The sequence below is a fragment of the Amblyomma maculatum genome, chromosome 2 (genome assembly GCF_055883805.1).
Source record: "Amblyomma maculatum isolate TAMU_Amacu chromosome 2, ASM5588380v1, whole genome shotgun sequence".
Lineage (NCBI taxonomy): Eukaryota > Metazoa > Arthropoda > Arachnida > Ixodida > Ixodidae > Amblyomma > Amblyomma maculatum.
The window spans coordinates 68,077,894-68,096,278 of NC_139345.1; the positions used below are offsets into that span (position 1 = coordinate 68,077,894).

The 18,385-nt window shown below is 45.3% G+C and overlaps 1 long non-coding RNA gene across 1 annotated transcript; it reads right to left on the bottom strand.

Annotated features, from left to right (window-relative positions):
• Window positions 1-362: 362 nt before the first annotated feature.
• LOC146198906 (uncharacterized) lies at window positions 363-18,348 on the bottom strand. Its single transcript, XR_014705022.1, has 4 exons — window positions 18,206-18,348; window positions 17,752-17,856; window positions 15,758-15,869; window positions 363-631 (listed from the first exon to the last, which is right to left on the bottom strand). It is a non-coding gene; the product is annotated as an uncharacterized LOC146198906 (long non-coding RNA).
• Window positions 18,349-18,385: the final 37 nt, after the last annotated feature.

Here is an 18,385-nt window from a genome sequence, read left to right on the forward strand (position 1 = left end):
TCATCCTAACCAGCCTGACTACACCCACTGCAGGATAAAAGTCTCCTTTAATTCTCTTGTAAGGAGGAAGATGAGCATGCAGGAAGCTCAATGTCGGCAGCCACAGCCAGTTTGCTCAAAGTGGGAGACAAATCATCAAACTGCATGGGAGAAGTTCTAATTAGGCATTAACGCAGATGATGATGATGATGATGGTGCCATGGTCAGAGAGAAAGTCAAAACCTGAAATAGTGTCACAGCAGCACGACGAGAGAACAAATTCTATGGTACATAATGAGCTGTGAATGGTGGCCCTGGCCGTGCAGGCAGTCAAAGGCGAAAGACACTGCGCATTACGATGTGAGAAGCGAAAGATCAGATAATGTTGTCCACACTTTTATTAGCTTGTGCAGTTTCCTACACATCACAGATACAGTAGCCCCAGTATCAACAAGGAACGGCCCTACATTTGTTGACGTATTCGCAGTTCTTGCCTCAGGCAGTAACTAGTTTTCCTGGGGCAGAGATGCAGCAAAGAAACCGAGTGGCATTATGAGGATGGAGGCGAGTAGGCAGGTGGTGAGTGGAGGTGTCAAAGTTGTCTGCAGGACAGACGTGGCCAAGGCTCAGGGGCGCGTAAAGGCAGGCACATCTGCAGGTGGCGACAATGACTCACAATGTGACCAGAAACTCTGCACGCATAACAAATAAGAAGGTTGTCATATATGCACCAGGAGTCCACACAAAGAGGGGACAGTTACGTAGGAATGAAGGTGGCAGGCTACAGTGGAAGGCGGAACGGGATAAACATGTCTGACCAGATCTGACGTTGCCATACATGAGCGTTATTGCAGCAGGAACCTGCAGATGAATGAATGGCAGCACTTCAGTCACTTGCTCTCAAATCAGCCTGAAGGGTCATGGCCAGGCTAAATGGAGATCCCCAAATGTCCTCAATTAGGAGTAGCTGTTATATCACCTCCCCAATCGCAGTCTTTAAACTGGTCCAGCAGCAAGCTGCTGACGGAACTAAGCTGGAAAGTGATTCAAAGTGCACAGAAGGTGGCTGAACCAGAATGCGCTGCTTTGCTCCTGCCAAAGCATGAATTTATTGGCAACAGTGATAGGGTTTAGGACAACTGCGTCAGCCTCAATGTTTTTGAGAATGTGCTTTATCTGATCCATCTCTGGCTGGAGACTTCTAGATGTGTACACAGGTTCACAATGTCTTCAGTATAACTGGTGAAGGATCCTTGCAGCTGGGTTTAGGCTCACAAGTACTGTTTGGAACACAGCTTTTGTATGCAAGGGCAGCCAAAGATCTAAGAAAAGGCGCGTTTAAAAGCAGACTAGGTGGTGAAGTTTGTACTGTGAAAAACTGCGGCGAAATAAACACACCACAAGAAAGAAGACGGGACAAAGGCGACAAAAGCGCCTTTGACCCGTCTTCTTTCTTGTGGTGTGTTTATTTCGGCGCAGTTTTTCACAGTACAAATATGAACCAACTAGCCCAAGAAACGGTATTAATGTGGTGAAGTTTGCTTTGCGGTTTCTGCTCTACAAACTGGCAATGCCTGTCACGTAAAACACCATGTCGTTCAGCTTCACAGCGTCGTCTCCCTGGTTGTGGACGCTTAACCGCTTGTAAGAGGTAAGCCAATCCTATGTATCTTGGTCATTGAACCCATTGAAAATGGCCGGGTCCCACTATCGACATCAAGGTCCCTACATACCTATCTTAATGTTTAGCCAGCTGTGGCGACCTAATCCTTGAAAACTTCATCTCATTCGCACACTTCATTTTCTGCTGCCCCTTGCTACACGAAGTCAAGAATGTAGCACAAAAATAAAGAACAATGGACGAAGAAGAACACATAAGACGATTGACTAGCGCTGGTCAATCATTTTATATGTCCTTCTTCGTCCGCTCTTTATTTTTGCGCTAAATTCTTGACTTCATGAATCATCAACTAGCCCGGCAGCAAGCTACACTTGGGAGGGAACGAATAAGGTTTGCCACATGAGGGACGGTGCACGAATTCAGGATCTCTGAACAGAACAGATATTCAGCTTAAGCGACGAAGGCGATCTTAGTCTAGAAGCAATGAGCGATAATTTCAGAGCCATTGATAATGAGTGCATGGCAGAGGTAGGCAGTAGGACAATTAGACAGGCTACCAGTAAACTATCTAAGCAGACGAAATATCTGATTATGAAATGGCAAGGCGTGAAAACCTCCCTCCGATGGGTCAGGATAGAACTGGCAGAGATGTTAAAGGTACTCAGTGAACGTAATTTGTTCGACGCAAGGGAGTATATTACGGAGAGAATCGAGCATGCTCTAAAATACAATGCTAGCCTGAAAGAGGTGAAGGGGAAATTAAGTAGGTGAAAATCCGATGTATGCATACCAAGGTAGCCGAGGAGTTCTACACTTAACCAGGCTGATAATGAGATTAGCAATAGTGAAGAGCAATCAGACATTCCGTCAGTGACAAAGGAAGAGGTTAAGAAAGCTTTAGAAGCTATGAAAAGGGGGAAAGCAGCTGGGGAGGCTCAGGTAACTGCAGATTTGTTGAAGGACGGTGGGGATATTGTGCTTGAAAAATGGCCACCCAGCACATGCAATGTCTGGACATCGTCACCGGAGTTTTGGAAGAATGCTGACATTATTTTAATCCTTAAGAAAGGGGATGCTAAGGACTTGAAAAATTACAGACCAATCAACATACTACCTGTTGCGTATACGGAATTTACTAAGTCATTGCTACTACAGTTATATATATATTGAACTCGAAGTGGATCACGGAATAGTTAGATACATAGGCAATTTCATATATAAGGCAAACCAACAGATGAGGCTCTCTATAACCCAGAAGCATGAATATGGTACATGTATGGCAGTGGTGCGTTGCCTGCCGGCAACACACTGCTCACCAAGGGCGCGGCGATGACCCGCAAGGCGTACACACGCATTGAATGTCACCTCCCACCTAGCGCCGAAAAGGAGAGTACATTGGGCACACTTCCAAATGCCACTTCGCAGGCGCCAGAAATCTTGGCAGGCAGCAGCTGCCATGACTGCACAACCCGGCTCTATGCATGAAAAATGATTGCCGGTGAGCTGTTAAAACAATCCTTTGCAGGGCACGACGCGCAATTCGATGGACATGAACAACGCTGCTAAACTTTAATGTGGGATTTTCAGGGGGATATTTTGAGAGTTCGATATAGGAAAATGATATATGTGCATTTGATATATCCGGGATCAAATACAGAATCAGGACAACCTTAGACTTTAATCAACCAAATGATCAGGCAGGTTTTCGGAAAGGGTACTCTACCATCGATCATATTCATCATGCTATCAACGAGGTGATAGAAGGATGTTCGGGATAAAACCAGCCTTTATAAATAGCATTCGTTGATTAGAATAAGCATTTGACTCAGTCGAAACGTCAGCAGTCATTGCCTAATCAGGGTGTATATGAGCCGTATGTGAAAGTATTGGAAGATATCAATAGTGGCCGCATAGCAACTATAGTCCTCCATAAAGAAAGTAATAAAATTCCCATAAGGAAAGGCACTAGGCAAGCAGACACGATCTCCCCAGTACTATTTGCCACTTGCTTAGAGGAAGTATTCAGAAACCTGGAGTGGGAACAATTATGAATAAGGGCTGATTTAATACATTGCCTTGTTAATTAACTCAGTGGACAAATTACAAAGAATGCTTAATGACCTAGGCAAGCAAAGCAAAAACATAGGCCTAAAAATTAATATGTGGCAGCCTACGGTAATGGTCAATAGCCTCGGATAAGAGCAGCAGTTTACAAAAATTCCGAGAGCACTGTGGAATCTACACTGCAGAAATGCGACAGCCTGAGTGTTGTTGGTGCACAAGGTGCATCACATTTGCTCTCATTATCATTACCAACTAATTGCATTGTCATTGTTAATTCCATCACTGTCATTATCACTAATTGCAGCATTATTGTTATCGCTACTATCATCCTCACTGTAGACAAGAAGAATTACGATGTGTTTCACAATTCCGGGCATGGCTTCAGTTTGGTAAAACTGAAAAAGTTTTAACCCGCTGTGTCACGCGAAAGTATGCTGGCACGTTTTATTGTTCATCATCTTGTTTTTAATGTCCAAGTCGGCAATAAAGAAAAAAAAAAAAAAAAAGGCGCATGGCGCAGTAGGTTAAAGCGCTCGGCAGGGGATCCGAGGTATGGAGGTTCGATTCCCGGTGGAGATCGGACTTTCATTTTTCTAGATTTAAGGACAAAGTTTTCAGCGGCCAAAGGAAAGAAGAAGAAGGAAGACTATAGGGACGAACACAGCGCAGTGTTTGTCCCTATAGTCTTTCTTTTTTTTTTTTTTCTTTGGCCACGTGCCTTTGCGCTGAAAACTATGTCCTTAAATCTAGAATACCAACTAGCCCAACAACTTACTCTACTGAAGTTCATTTTCCTGATGATGTTATTTTCGGTTTTGGGTGATGACGTCATAGGATTGATAGCTATGTCTGACCGGACGAACAAACAGCAACAGTATGAGCCATTGAAGGCTTTCGCCTTAATAGGTACAGGGGTGGAAGCAGGCTCGAGCATTTTGGAACAGCTCAGGGAGCACTGGTAATGCCACTTTGGAGCACTCAAATTATGCTTTGGAACATGTTTCTAGGGTCAAGCACTTTTAACAACTACAATTTTTTTTCTGATATACAAAAAAATCCATTTGATTACTTTTTATTCAAGATTCAATGCTGTACTACCTATGCATGCATATCTCAACATGTAAAGATGTTTAAAGTAACACAGCTGACTAAAAGCTTTTGCCTATTCTGACTTGACAGCTTTAGACATGTCCACGCTCAAGCACCACCACTACCTTGGAATTAAAATAAACAAGCTGCACATCGCCACTTCGATTCCACAGCTGTGCTGATAAATTCCTGGGCACTGCTCAGTAGTACCTTCAGGAAGGATAGATGGCACTGAAGGGTAGCCTTTTCTTCCTTAAGCTTCTTTACTTCATGGTTGTCTCCCAGTGACTCATGTTTTCTTTTAAATAACACTGGGGCTACACGTCGGCAACAGGCTTTCTATGCCTTTCCAACACTCTTGAAAGCATTTCTTGCAATTAACACCGTCCTGGCATCACCCCCATAATGCTTCAAGTATGCTTTTGTCTGATGTAGACTGGACAGGTTTGTTGTTAACAACGATTCTATAGTGAAGTACACACTCATTTTCACAGCAGAACTGTTGGAACAACTCGTGTAGTTCTTTGTAACCAGAAAAGTTTCCTCAACAGCCCGTGGTAGTCTGTGGCAATTGCTTCGCTCCTTGCCCTCGCTTCTCTCACCACCGGCGATTCAAAAGGCTGGGAGAAGTTGCTGTCATGCGCACAAAACATTTTTCTCGCAATTAATTCCTCCCAGTCGTTTGTGACTCGTTTTAGAATAACTTGAGATCAAAATATTTCTTATGCTCGCTTTTCTAGTTTATTAAAATTTTATATGTGTTAGCTAGGCCCAGCCAAGGTGCATTGTACCTCCACCACTAGTGTGCTGCCATCGTTTAAACTATGACGACCCTTATAGACCAGAATACGGAGGGTAAATTGATCGCTGCCATATTGAGGGCACTATAAGGCTACCTAGAGGTGCTGCAGCGAAATGACTGCTCTGCACTACCAAACGAGGTGGCCATGGCTATTCATAGCGCTTACGCCTTTACGTTTCTTTGAAGTTTTCACAACTTGCTGCTCACAAAATCGTCAAAATTGCATTTCTGCCTCATGGCAAGGCTGTTCTACACATATCGCAATGGCAGAGGCAAGCACAGCGTCCACAAGTGGAGCGAGTGGTTCGGTTAAGTGCATGGTACCTTTCTATGCAAAAAATACTACGGTTGCGACATTTCTTACCCTCGCGTGGTGTCTGCAAAAATTTGTTGCAGTCCGCACCGCACAAACAGGTGGCATGCCACAAGTGCGAGTAAACCTGATGTCTCCGTTTGCATTTCAGCAAGGAAGTGCCTTTTTTTTTTTTTAACAGCCATGATAAGCAACGCCAACCAGTCACAAAAATAAGACCTTGATATCTCCTGTTTGGTTGATGTGCTGCTGATTCATTCTTCAACCCTGCTGGAACGGAAAAAAAAACAAAAGAGACACCGGGGAATCATCGCCAATGAGAAGCATTCGCTCGCAGTAGCGGCATGCGGTCTGTTTTGTGAGGTGTGGGCTGCGGCAGATTTTTTGCAGTCACCACGCAAAGGTAAAACATACAGCAGACTGCAAAGGTTTTGCTGGTACATGGGACATTACTTGGGGGTGCAAATCAAATCAGAAAAGTCACAGCCATAGCAAGCCTGCATGCAATGGTACCATGCGCTTATAGGAACCACTCACTTCACTTGTGGACACTGTACTTGCCTCTGCCCTCGCAAGATGTAAAGAATAGTCTTGCTGTGAGGCAGAAATTAACTTTTGACAATTTTATCAGCGACCAGTTGTGAAAACTTCAAAAAGAAACATAAAAGCGCAAGAGCTAGACACCCACGGCTGCCTCGTTTGACAATCCAGAGGCATAGTTTCGCTGCGGCAACTATAGATGGTGCTAGAACGCTCTCAAAATGGCAGTGTTCAATTTACCCTCCTTGTTCTGGTCTATAGACCTTTTCGAAAAGTAGTCGTGGGCGCTGCCATATTGAATACTGGGCTGTGCTGCTAGCATAAGAAAAGTTGAGAATTATCTCTCCCAAAGCCGCCCCACAGCCCAGTCAAACCGGTTTCGCCGAGGCTCGTGAAAAGGTCTATAGCACAACATGCCACTGCCCTGCTGCACTTCTCACAGTCACCTAACCAAATTGCATCGAACCGCATTTCTTGTACCTGGCGCAATTAATGGCCAAATACAATTAATTTTAAGCAAAAATCATGTTTCGCTAAATTTTATGGCAAAATACCAAGGCATCAAAACATCATGGCAAAACATCAAGTTTTGGAGTTTTGGAACAATATTGTGTTTTGGGGCAGGATGCCATTTCACAAAAACAGCAGGCTGTTGTGTGAAGGCCGAAATGCCATCAGCATGCAGATTCAGTGCATATGACAACCCATAATAAGCAGTGCTTAACCAGCCAATTAGAAGATGACAGTCATATTTATTCACTTGTCATGCGTCTAAACTAAAAGCTGCAAGAGGCGTGTCATAAACTGCAGTTTTTCAGCTGCACGTGGTCCTTGGTTTTTGCAAGATACAAGAACAAAGCAAAATAGAGCATGCAGCTGTGACGCTTAAGCGTTGCATGGTCTGCGAAGTGATCTCAATTTCGATTTATTTCTGGAATTCATGCTTTAGAGCCCTCTACCGCATTTATTTTCCACATATGAATTAAATCCGCTGGCGCTTGTATTAATTGCGTTGGCAGTCTGAGTCAATTGTTTGGCGCTGTCATCATTCGAGTTGGTGTTCGGATTAAATACACTGCCGCTTTTATTAAATGCTTGACACTAAAATTAAATTACACGGTGCGCAGATCGTATCAGTTGGCGCTCACATTATTTCCGCTGGCACTAGGATTAAATTCAGAAGGAAAACCTGTAGAACAAGTCTAGGATGGAGCGCATTTGGCAAGTTCTTCCAGGCCATGACTAGCAGCTTACCGGTATACCTCAGGAAAACGGTAAACAACAGTTGCATCTTACGAGTACTCATCTATGGGGCTCAAATGTGAAGGCTAATTAAAGGGGTTATACTTAAGTTGAAGTAGATTCATAGAGCTGAGGAATGGAAAATGGTAAGTGTAGTCTAGAGATAGGAAGTATGCAGAGTGGGTCCAAGAAATCAACTCTAAATAATGACATTCTAGTCGAAATCAAGAAGAAATGGTCACAAGCAGGACATGTATTGCAAAGAGAGGATAACCGATGGTCGCTAAGAGCAACAAATTGAATTCCAAGTGAAGGCAAGCGTGGCAGGGGGCGGCAGAAAGTCAGGTGGGTGGACGAGGTTAGTAAGTTTTCAGGGGTCAAGTGGGTGCAACTAGCACAAGACCGGGTTAACTGAAGGATTATGAGAGAAGCCTTCGTTCTGCAGTGGGTATAGTCCAGCTAACGATGATAATGATGATGAGCTATGGACAAAGAAAAACCGTATGGCAACAAAGGGCTCCTTTATCACATAAAAATCTGAATTAAAAAAAAATCTTCCCACCAGTTGAACCAGACTTGCAATGACTTCATTAAAATGGCCAGTTTGCCGCCACTCTGAAATTAATGGCCGAGCAGCATAACTTTTGGGATCTGCACTCGCAAAATCAATACTGACATATACATTTCACTTGAGAAATCTGTCGCCAACGGTGACACCAGCATTTCATCTCTCCTCTTGAGTATACTCGTAACTCCCTGCCACTAAAAAGAAATATTGCTGACAAGTCGTATTGTCTACGAAGAGGCTTCACAAATTCATAAAACATTTAGCGTAAATATATGTGCGGCTCCAACGCCTCAATTCGTCTTTTAATTAAACTGCACGTGCTCTTTTCTCTCTGTCTGAGCACGTGGAGGGGCAGCTGAACTGTGCATGTGCAAAGGTTATCGCGGCGCGAGACTTGTGCTTGACGCGGCAGAAAGTGTAGATAAAGGGACAGAATGGAAGAATCGAGGGAGTCTGGCAGGAGCCCTGCTTGGGGAGCGATCACGTTGTTAGCTGTTGGCGAGCAGCCCGAAGCATCCTGATGTAATGGACTGTGGAGCAGAGCAATACCAGGATGAAGACGGAAGCGATGCCTCCTGAGCTGGGTTTTTTGCTTGAGTTGCAGCCAGACGAGGAGCAATGTATTTTGTACTGCTCGGAGCCCCTTTTGCCATGTCACATAGGCCATCTTTACACCCCACTATGTTTTGTCTTGCCATGTAAAAGCACTGCCCCCTTACTTTTGTAGCAAAGCATTGTCCTGTCACGAGTCTCGACCACATGCTTCGCATTGCAGCAGCGTGCAGTGTTGTATCTTTGCAAAGTGCTTCTCTGCTGACCCGGAAATAAACTGGCATTTTTATCATCATCATCATCAGCCAGACTATACCCACTGCAGGGTGAAGGCCTCTCTGATATTTCACCAATTGGTATTTTGGAGCAGAATGGAATTCATGTGAATTTGTGACTAGTAGTCGGGCGAGGCCCTGACTCGCGGACCCATTCTTTAGAAGGCGGGGCCTTCATATTAAACTACAAATAGATTAGGTATTTTTAGACCTGCATCATTATCATCACCACGTCGCTTTGTTGCTTCAGCAGCGAGTCATGGCGAGTCAGTGTGCCAGGTTCATCCATGCTATGATAGATGAAAGAATTCAGAAAATGTTGATGAATTCTGAATCAACAGTTCCTGAATTCCTGACCAAACCAAACCGAATTCTGAGTCAGGTGAAAGTAACACAGATGAAAAAGAACCTGGAAGGAAGTGAGGAGCAGTCACAAAAAAAAAACTTGGCAGTGAAAGGGTTAATAACAGTGCGCTCTTTGTGATTAGGGTCATCGGCTCTACCTCGTCCATCCATCCCAGAGGTCTTTCATCCTGCCATTTTCCATTCACTTCACGACATCTGCCATCTCAGCATCAGAGCCACATAGTGCCTCATTACCCAGCGGTACGTCTCGCCAAACATTAGACGTTCGCCAGTGGGCCCGCTCGTGTTTTGCTTGCCAGTTCGTCAAAATAACTCACTATACAAAGACTCCTCCCCAGTCTTTCCTGCCATCTGGTTGTTGCTTTGACCACGTTCACCTTGACAAAGACCACCACCTCCATCTAATGGCTGCCGGCACATTCTGATGATGACTGACCGCTTCACTCGTTAGCTCGAAGCAGTGCCCACTCTGGACATTACTGCGTAAACAGTTGCCAAAGCCTTCGTTTCAGCATGGATTTCCCACTTTGGCTGTTACCACGGATCGTGGCCGCCAGTTTGAATGCATCCTCTTCACTTCCCTTACCAGTCTGCTCGGCACTAAACACTGCCGCACCACAGCATACCATCCTTGTGCTAACGGCATGGTTGAGAAGCTCCATCGTCAGCTCAAGACTGCCCTCATTGCTCGCCTAGATCGCGAGCACTGGGCTGGTCACCTTCCTATGGTGTTTCTTGGCCTACGCACCGTTTTTCGTCGCGACCTTGGCTGTTTGGTGGCCGAAGTCATCTCGAAGACTTGTTCGTTCCTTCGGCTTCCTCGTCCCAGCCCCTGCAGTACCTTTAACGCCTTTGGGACTGCATTCAACACCTAAACCCAGTCCCACCTCTATCATCTGACCGTCAGATCTTTGTGCACCCAGATCTTGCGTCCTCGAGGCATGTTTTTCTAAGGCGAGACACTGTAAAGGGGCCTCTTAGCCCCCCCTATGATGGCCCGTACCATGTCCTCAACAAGACTACAAAGTCGGCGACTATCCTGCTGGATGGTCGTGAGAGGTAGTCTCCCTGGATCGCCTTAAACCCAAATATATGGAGACACCTCCCCAGGAGCTCCCCTCGGATGTTGCTGGCTTATCTGTCGACATGCCTGCCGCTGAGGCACCCTCATCCCTGCCCCGTTGGCGCGTACATTTCGCCGCTCCGTTTGGTCGGGGGGCCCTGTAGCGCACAGCGCCGCTGTAAAGCGGAGGCGCTAAGATCGGCGTTCACAGCCAGCAAGCACGGCACAGGCTGCTCGGTTCGAGAAGCCTGCCACGCTGGTCCTCTTGTTCTGGTGCTCCGCTGCAACGCCGTAAATTCCTTACATGCTCTTCACTGCAGGACACTTCCTGCCGGCTGCAAATATACACAGAACCAGCACTCCACTGCTTCAATAAAACGCTGCTTTAGGCTTGGGCACTGCCAGCTTCGACAATAAAGGAATCTGCTGAAGGCCACGGACACAAAGAAAAATTTAAACGAAGCTGTAGTACAGCAGAAGGATCAGAATTCCCCGCAAAGTAATTTGAGATGCGGATCAAAAAGCTGCAAAGAAGACTGTTCTTTGCCCGCAGCTGCGAGGAGGGCTATCAAATGCAGGTGCCATATTCGGTTTGAGGTCGAGCACAGAGACTGGCATTCAACAAAAACAGTATGGAGCTCCTATCGGGATGGAGTCTGATGCCGATTTACGACCTACGGGAAGTCGGCGCAGCCGTGGGCGAGCAGCGCACCACGGGCGTACTGACGGCCCATGACCGGTAAGCGAGCCATGATAATTCGCCCCCTTGTGTTTCCTCGTGACTGCAGCGACGGGGATTTCAACAGAACGAGTCGGATGTACGGCCTGCATGCGGGGCCCGTTCGGCATAGAGGGTGGCCTGCCTCACTTTGGCAGCGGCACCAGGAGCAGAGCCCAACAACCCAAGTCCCGACCCCTGCCCTGATTCCTGTATTACATGGGCCTGCTGAAGGACCAGCCGTGCGACTCCCAAGGGGAAAACGGCACCCAGGTGGAGGTCATGATTAAGGGAGGAGGGTGTGGGAATTTAAGATTACCCACGCTTGCACGACACGGCTCTGTCTGCCTCACGGGGATACCTCATCTCTCTCCTTCCCCTGAAGCAGTGGCGGAGAGGGCAGGGGCGAGAGACCTGGCGTAGCGTGCCGGGCGGCCCCTCCTTCCCCCTACCCTCTAATATTGATGCACAGCATCTCATCGGGGGGAGACGACGCCGCAACGCCAGAGCCCGCGGATGCTGCTATGACCAAGGATAAAAATTGGGCACTCCCAATAAACAGCCCAGCCCGGTGGCTCTGCCTCAGTGTTTCGTTCTTCCCTGCCACGGATGTGGTCAGAGCTAGCGGCGGGGCGTTCCGTTCTGAGCACAGAGCCCGAGTCCCGTGAGAACCCCCACAAGGTGTTGTTACATGTCTCCTTGACGTCAGCTCCAGCATCCATTGCAGTGAAGAGCAAGCACAGAGCTACGCCAGGGTTCAAAGCGATCGCTGAATGGAAATGTTTTTTTTTTTTTCATTTAAAGCACAAATTAGATTAAGCTCTAAAAAATAAATGCCATTGAATGGTACTGTGTCATGCAATATATATATATATATATATATATTACCCCGCACCTCCACCAAGTGTTAAGTGGGGATCCAGGCACTGGTAGCGGGCACTGGTAGCGAGAAGAACCGGAGTGGTGGTGGCTTAACTTTTGAGTCAGCTGGTCCGCAAAAGCACTTCCCCTTCCTCCTTCTCGGCTATCTGTCCGCTTAATCAGAACTTCTTCTTTACAATACACATATATAACTGCAAAAAATTTGCACATTTAAAGCTGACAGTGCCCAGGCCTAAAGCACCATTGCACTCAAGCAGTGGACTGCTAGTTCGCAGCCAGCAGAAAGTGGGCTGCTGCGATGAGCAGGCACAGAGCAACACCGTGGTTGCCTGCAAAGGTTCAACTTGAGAAATTATTTTCTCACTTAAAAGCACCCTGATTAAACTTTCAGTATTAAATGGCAATGAATGGCTCTGTGCAAACTAGTATTTTTCATATCTTTAATAGGGCCACTTCATTACATAACTGACGGAGGAATAAACCTCAAACCTCAATAAGGTAATTTTCTCTGATTTAGAATACTTTTGCAGGTGCACCTTACATTGTTTGATCTCTTTTATAATGTTTTTGCAGGTGCAGCTTAAGTTGTTTGATCTCTTTTATAGGCTTTTTGTCTTCTAAAAAAGTTGGAGAAATAGATTGAGTACTATAATAGTAATAATTGGTTTACAGGAAAGGAAAAGTTTTCCCGTGGACACCTGAATCGCGCTACAAGGGAAGGAAGATGGGAGCGAAAGCGGAAAGAGAGAGGCCCCATAGTGGAGGGCTACGGAGTAATTTTGACCACCTGGGGATCTTTAACATGCATTGACATCGCACAGCACACAGATGCCTCTCCGCTTTGCATCCATCGAAACGCAGCTGCCGGCAGTCAGATTCGAACCCAGGCACTCTAGTCTAGTGCCTAGACCATAAGAATATAAAATTTGACAAACATCTCAAAATTTCAGCTTTTTGTACCATATTTTATTATTTATATTTGAACAAATATAAGGCAGAGTTTGTTTATTTCCTGCACATCAAAAGAACAATGCATTTTATTAATATGAAAATTTTTGTTTATAGTGATGCATCAAAAAGTTAATTTTTTTACAAATTTATCTGTGTGACTAGGTTTTGCTATTACTTGCAAGCTTAAAGGAGTATAGACCACCTTCACTCTGGCTACGTCATGAAGATGCGGTGGCGCTGTCGTAATTACAGACTTTCGCGTGGTAGGAAAAGCAATGCTTCAGTTGCTTTCGCCTATTGTGATTGTGCGATGGTTTGCTGCAGCCGAAAAAAAAAAACAAAGCACCATGCTGACTAGTTGCATCACCGTGGCATGTGATGGAAGGCAAAGAACGCAAAGTTTAGTAAGCTTGCACAGGTTTCTTATGGGCGAAGGTCGCCGTAAACAGTGGGCCATCGCAGTGTGGCGCGAAGGCTGGATACCGACACCTTTACGCCAGAGCGGTTATGGGCTCAAAGGCCATGAATAACTCGAGTTTGGCCTTCTTTATGACGCGTAATGGTATTTTGTGAGTGCACGTAAAATGTTGACGAGGCAGCCAGTATATTAATGCGTAGACACCTGTTGATAATGTAAGCAATTCCTGAAGCAAATTTTTTTTTCACTTTCTAGTTGTATGTATTATGTGCATAGTGAGCTGATGCGCATGCGATCAGTATTGCACTCCTCCGTGGTTATATTGTATGGCTAACATTAGCTTTGTTCACCTCAAATTATTTTAAATTTTGTGATGAAATGTGCGTGTGCTGACAGCCACTGATTTGCTCAATTGGAGATGAATTTTATTATACCGAGGGGTTTGAGTGGTATTCACTGCAGCTAATTTTGAATGCGAGTTGTGGGGTTGAGCGTCCCGAGTGACATATGGGCCCCTGTTTCAGATTTTGAGGATCTTTACATCAACTACGTACTGCATGGCACACTGTCGCATTCAGAGTTTATCCTACATAGAAACGTGGTCACGGCGGCCGGGACCGAACTGGGTAGCCCTAACTACGGAACCAGCATGTGGACGCTGCAGCTTGTAATGCAAGCTAAAAGCTTGAATACCCATGAAGAAATTATAAACGCTGACGCCAATAACCTTCCACGAACAGAACAGATAGGCGTGCAGCGTGGTGATTTAAAGGAATAATGCAAGGATAAGCAAACCTGTACGGTGCCAAGGCACAGTGCCCTTGCTACTGTTGCCATGCTTACCAACAACGCTCATTTGATGCTCGGTATGAAGAATCATCCGAGAATGCAATGATGTTTTGAGCGGAATACTTCCTACCTGGTTTGCGTGTGCTGTTTACGAGCGAGAAAAATCACATTCCACTTACCCGACTGAAAGTTGTTGTATGCACCCAAAGCTTTGCAATTCTCGACGCATTCCGCGGCTAATGTGCTGGGCAAATAGCAAATAGATATCAATCAACGCTACTCATTTTCAAGGCAGCAACAACTTCGCTCGTGCGCTTTGAACCCGCTCTTGGTCTGGTACGGTGTGCAGGACAAGGCGATGCATGCTGTGTACGTGAAGTTTTTCCAAGTATTGCTTTTGTACTCACACAGCGCGTGGGTATTTTATCTGCCAAAAAGGTGCCTGCATATCACAATAACACGCTCTTGGCAAGTATGGCCACAGCAGTGGGGTGGCACCACAGTGCCGCTCCCGTGCTTTCCGCCTGCTCTGGGGCCATAGACGACTGCCACGCCACTTTGATTGCTTTGTTTGTTTTAAACATGGCGGAGACCTATAGACACCTAATTTTTGGGTTCGTGTTTAATTAGCTGTAATGATGTGCAAGGTATTACTGTACAGAAAGCACCATGTGACATCCACTTATGACCGCTAAACAATTTATCATTGAATTTCTTTCCTCATCCGTTTCGGTTTCAAAAGCTGTGTGATGGCTGTGACGCCAAAGTTAAGTCTAGGTCACGTGACGGGTGAAAAAAGATTGTGATATTCTGCGATGTTTAAATTCACTGCAACGCTGAAGCCAGCCTGCCTCAAGAACAGGAATCGCGAAGAGCTGGAGATTATACTGCGGCTTTTTCATGCTGTGCATGGCTTGGACTTGATTGTGATGTCACAGCCATCTCTCAGCTGTTGAAACCGAAATTGGCGAGAAAAGAAAATTGAACTGAAAATTATTTAGCAGTCGTAGGCAAAAACCACTTGGCGATCCGTATACAGGAATGTCTTACAAAAATGCCACCAAAATTTGGCGTCTATACTCCTTTAAGATGGTGGTCACGGGCAGAAAATATTTTTTCGCCAAAAACAAGCTGGGATAATATTCTTCATAGCAATACAATTTGCTATGATTTTTTAAAAAGAAATTGAGGATGGTCAAGCCCACAACCTGTATCAGTTGGTGTGGAATGAAACCGGCACCTTTACCTTAGCAGATCATGCTAGCCATAACAGCCTAGCATTATCCTTGATGCATTAACATGACAGGAAAAAAAAAAAAAAAAAAAAAACCAGTGGTAGCATACCATATATACACCATTACAAAATCGAAGAACTTGAAGGTAAGCTGTCTAAAAATTGTAAAAACATTTTTTTTTTGTGGAACTGCAGCAGCATCACACTTTGTACCAAAAAAAATTGCCTTGACAAGCACTGGACCATATATATGCTGGTCTGCAAATATGAAACGCCTTTGCCCACACGTACCAGCCACAGCTATCCAATGGAAACTAAGGCAGAATCAAAAGCACAGAAGAAAGCCCCAGGTTGCCTCCAAAGGATCCCTGTTTCAGCACACGCACCAAAGACAGGGAAGGACCTGGAAATCAGAACAATGCAATAAATGCCCACTCCTGGGAAAGGTAAGATGTGAAGGATTTTGTTACAACACAGAAAGTATAATGAATGAAAGTATGAATTCCGCAATTCATGGCAGTTGGTTGTGTCTACTATCTTTGCAAACATTTGTCGTCACTTCAAGTAAAGGATCCATTTCTCGTTCCTAATTCTGAGGCAGTTGCTGATTTGCTCCAAAATGAGAGCTTGGTATACAGTGCTGGTTTTAGCGTAGATGTGGTTGATTTGTATAATCTCTTCCACACTCTCAACTCATCCAGTATGTTCAGCAATTTATTACGGAGGACAATGATGAATGCTGGTTCCAAAATGAGTGTGGAACCTTAACCAGATCCTTTTTGGAAATGTTATCTTACTACCTGAGTAACACGTTTTTTGAGTGAGATGGTCGACTTTATACGCAAAAATCTGGTGTGTGCATAGGTGCCAAGATAGCTCCCATCCTCAGCGACATTTATCTAAGCAGGGTTGATATGAAAGTTGAGAATGATTTAGCCAGTTGTTGCATGCACATTTTCCGTTTCGTGGAGGATTTTTTGGTGCTAGCTAGCTCTGTGAATCCTGAATTTGTGTCAAATGTTCTTGATGTTTTTGCACGTAATGGGTCGGGACTAAGGCTCACGCATTTAAAGTTGTCTTTCCAACCCCACCATGTCTGTTGGCAGTATTCACCTAGGAGTGAAAAGCCCCTTCTGAATTACAGGTCCTTTCATTCAAAGCTCGTAAAAAGTAGTATTGTTACGGGATGCTTAGGCATGGCAGTGAAGAAATCTTGTCATCATAAAATGATGTCCAGTCTCTTAACTCAGGCGGACAAATGCAGGGAAGCTGGTTTCCTGAACTCAGTTCTCGTCTCGAGTGCAGACAAAGTCCTCTGCGCGCTAAAATTGTCTTCAAGCATGTGAGGGCGGGAAAAGTGTTCGGAGGAAGGAAGAAGAAAGGTATGTAGTAGTCATGCCATATGTACACACGCTGTTGCACCGAATTAAGAGTAGGAAGCAAGCATAATGTAAACGTTCTGTTTCCTTCTCCTAACAAACTAGAAAGAGTGGGAGCCGCGGTTCAAAGAATGCACGAGGGGGCAGAAGAAATGTGTGCAACATAAATCATGAAAATAGATATGTTCCTTGTAAGACTGGCATAGTATATCAAATCCCTCTGTCCTGTGGCCTTACCTACATAGGCCAGACTGTGCAATGCATTAAAGTGCGGCTCATGGAGCACGCTAATTCGCTGAAAAAGAAAGAAGCTAACCTAGCGAAGCACTGACCCATGTGCGAATGCACGTCATTTTTTGATGACAGTGATGTTCATTCTTACCAGTGCACTAGAGAAGCTTTTCACATCAGAAAAAGTAAAGGGTGCGTGAGTACGCCTTTTGTCACATTATCTCCTCGGGAAATGAATATGCTGCACAGTGGGCAGCAGTTCTGCCGATGCACTCGTGCTTTTAAATGCTTTTTTTTTTCTTTTTACCAAAACTTGAGGTCGTTGACGTTGCGCATGTGCGCTGTTTCTCTGTGCGCGTATATATGATGTGATTCTTCCCAATAAAAAAAATCAGCTGTAAGTTCAGCGCTATTCGTGTGTCTCGTTTCGTTTATTTCTTGGTCTCTGTATCTTTTTCGCTGTTGGGCCACCATTAATTTCGATACTCCCCCGCTTTTTATTCCTTTGGCTGTGGCGGTGCTGATCGAAATTCATGCCCTGGCCACATCAAAGTCATGCCGTGGACTATCCTCATAAATAAGGTGAGTTTGATTACATATATCAGCACCCTTGTGGAGCAACCGGTTTTTGCCAGCACATATTTTTACAAGCGGGTGCACTCAAGTGCTACTCACCTTTTCATGAGGCACAAGGCATACCATCGGGAGAGGCCATGAGCAGAAGCTGCGATGAAGCCAAGATCTCACAATCGCCGTGCATCAAGATTATTTCGGTACATACTGAAAGGAAACAGAAATGGTTGCTCTTGCTGGGACAGGGCTAGCCGGGGCCAAACGGAGGCGTATTCGAAAATGAACTACAAAAGGAAAGCCCTTTCGTGCGAGCCGCCGGGACTGCTTTTAAGCGCACGAAAAAGGGCTCCTTAGTTCCTCTACACTTCACTTGAAGTCACTGATAAATAGACTCATAGCAAGATTACAAAAAAATAATTGAGATCGCTAAACAATAGAGCGTCGATGCAGAAAAAAAATTCCAAACAATTTGTAACGAGAGGGCAGCGGTGCAATGGGTTGGCGAGGCAAGTACGGAATGCAACACGTGCTTTGCGCTGTATTTCGCAGTACTCACGAAAGTTTGGAGAAAGCAGCAGGGATGCGTGCCACCCAATCTAATTTGCAGAATCCATTCCAGTCCGGTCATTCTGAAACAACGCGGCGCGAACAAGCCTCCCGCTTGCTTGAACCACTGCGCGCCAAAATTGAAAAGGGAGAAAAAAAAAAAGCACCTGCGGCTGCGGAGGCGGCGATA